Source organism: Mytilus galloprovincialis, chromosome 9 (genome assembly GCF_965363235.1).
Source record: "Mytilus galloprovincialis chromosome 9, xbMytGall1.hap1.1, whole genome shotgun sequence".
In the NCBI taxonomy this organism is placed as follows: domain Eukaryota; kingdom Metazoa; phylum Mollusca; class Bivalvia; order Mytilida; family Mytilidae; genus Mytilus; species Mytilus galloprovincialis.
In genome coordinates this window covers 22,330,321-22,332,606 of record NC_134846.1, presented here as the reverse complement: position 1 = coordinate 22,332,606, position 2,286 = coordinate 22,330,321, and positions in this window count along the sequence as shown.

Below are 2,286 nucleotides of genomic sequence, written 5' to 3'. Positions count from 1 at the left end.
TGTATCATATTCTAAATACAGTAACCATAGATATAAAATTAAACACACGAAATTACTTGCATCGTTCAACAGCAAGAATCTAAAGCGTGATATATATTTTATAATGGTTCTGTCTTTCGATGGTTTTGCGATTTCAAATATACCTACTGGTCTCTTAAATGCTGGTAACTAATTTCAATTTTGTCAATGGACTTAAAAATAAATGTAAGAAGTGTTGTATCGAAGTGGCAGTATAATTCAACCAACATCTATCATTATGGCCCATAATGATAGATAATTCAACCAACATCTATCATTATGGGCCATTGGCTATACCTTGACGTTGACATAACCAACATCTATCATTATGGGCCATTGGCTATACCTTGACGTTGACATAGTCAACGTCAAGGTATAGCCAATGGCCCATAATGATAGATGTTGGTTGAATTATACTGCCAATAGTGACTTCTTAATTCAGTTTCCTCCACCAATAAAAACAGACATCCACATATAGCTAAAAGTGCTGAAAATGGCGGGAAATACCAACAATCAATGAGAAAGTCCGGATCCAGAAGAACTATTTCGTGTATCTTCGGGACCATATATTGTATATGGCCACAAGTCTTAATATTAGTTTCTGAATGGTAAGCAAAACATTCAGTGATTATGAGTTTATTGTATTAATTACACCTTATGTAAGAATCGGGGTTGATTGGTTAATAGCCAGTGTATTTTTCACCAATTTACCGTTATCAAATGAATATCGTTCATTTTTAACGCCGCCGGGGTATTTGCTAAAAGGATATGCCTTTTTTACCCTCTCTGCCGTGGTATTTGCCAAAAAATACTCTATCCGACTGGACGCTTGTAACGTCACGATCATCAATGCGTTTTAGTATATTAACATTCGGTGTAATTAAACAGATATATCATGTTATTGAGGGGTATTTGCGAAAAATACCAGTCTTGAGAATGAATTTCCCTCGCCTTACGGCTCGTGAAATTTAACATTCTCTCGACTGGTATTTTTCGCAAATACCCCTCCTTAACATGATATATCTGTTCAAAAGTCATCTTCTATATAATCATGAGCATATGTCTTTATGATAATTTACCCTGTGGTTTTGTTTATGAATATGTTTCGGCAAACCGTAGGATTATACAAGAGACGTCCATCAATTACTATATATTATACGAGGAAAGCATTACGTTCTCGAATTACGAAGTGTATATTTGTATATAGCATGCCTGTTGGGTCACCGTGATCTAGGGTGCTGGATACAGTGCAGGTGGATTTGTAAAGCAAAATATTGTCCTATGAAATATTGTACCACAAGACAATATTTTATAACTATGTATCATGAAATATTGTCCTCGTTTATGGAAAAATGTCCAGAGAACGACAAATTGTAATAGTGAAATTTTGTCTGTATATAGACAATATTTCACAGATGATTGCTATGGAATTTTGTCTTGTTAAAGGGAAGTTATATTTTGTGTGAATTGAGACATTATTTTACAGATGATTACTATGACATTGTGTCCTGTTAAAGGGAGGTTATATTTTGTGAGTTTTGAGACAATATTTCATAGACAGATTGTCATGGAATTTTGTCTCGTGAAGGGGAGGTTATCAACATATATTCATGTTAGAAGGTATATAGGAAAAAAAATTTCTGCAACACGTGGCTGTGTCTATATTTCCAAAATAAGCGATTGTCAGTACATTACTTATATTTGTATAGTATAATGTAATAAAATGAAACATACGTTAGACAATTCTTTAATCTATAATTAACCATTTTTAATGTATCTATGCAAATTTGAAACTTACTATTAGTTACAATATACAAAACAATTTCAGTTATTAATCTAAAAGTGTGCATGCTTGTGTACTATTTCTAATTGTGTACAAGATTTTATATGAAATTTAGTCAGACAGACAATAATTCATGGGGGACAATATTTTATGTTACATACCAGGTGTGGACATGCAAAAAAATTAAGGCCTAGGAAATAGAGCACATGTTCCACAAACTTTATATTCAAGACATTTATACAAGTTGGTAGAAAAAAAGAAATTTTTTTGTGTCCGTTGATCATGAAGCATGAGGTCCATGTTTCCAGTCCTAAATTTGGAGACAAACTTAATATGTGCTATTTGTAATGTGATGAAAAGAACAGTTTCAAAAAAAATAATTTTTGTGATATATGACTGTCTGCGGTTTCAGAGGTCATCTACATGTAGGTAGGAGATCTAGGTCATCTAGTAAAATATATGCATGAAATGTAGATTTATATTAA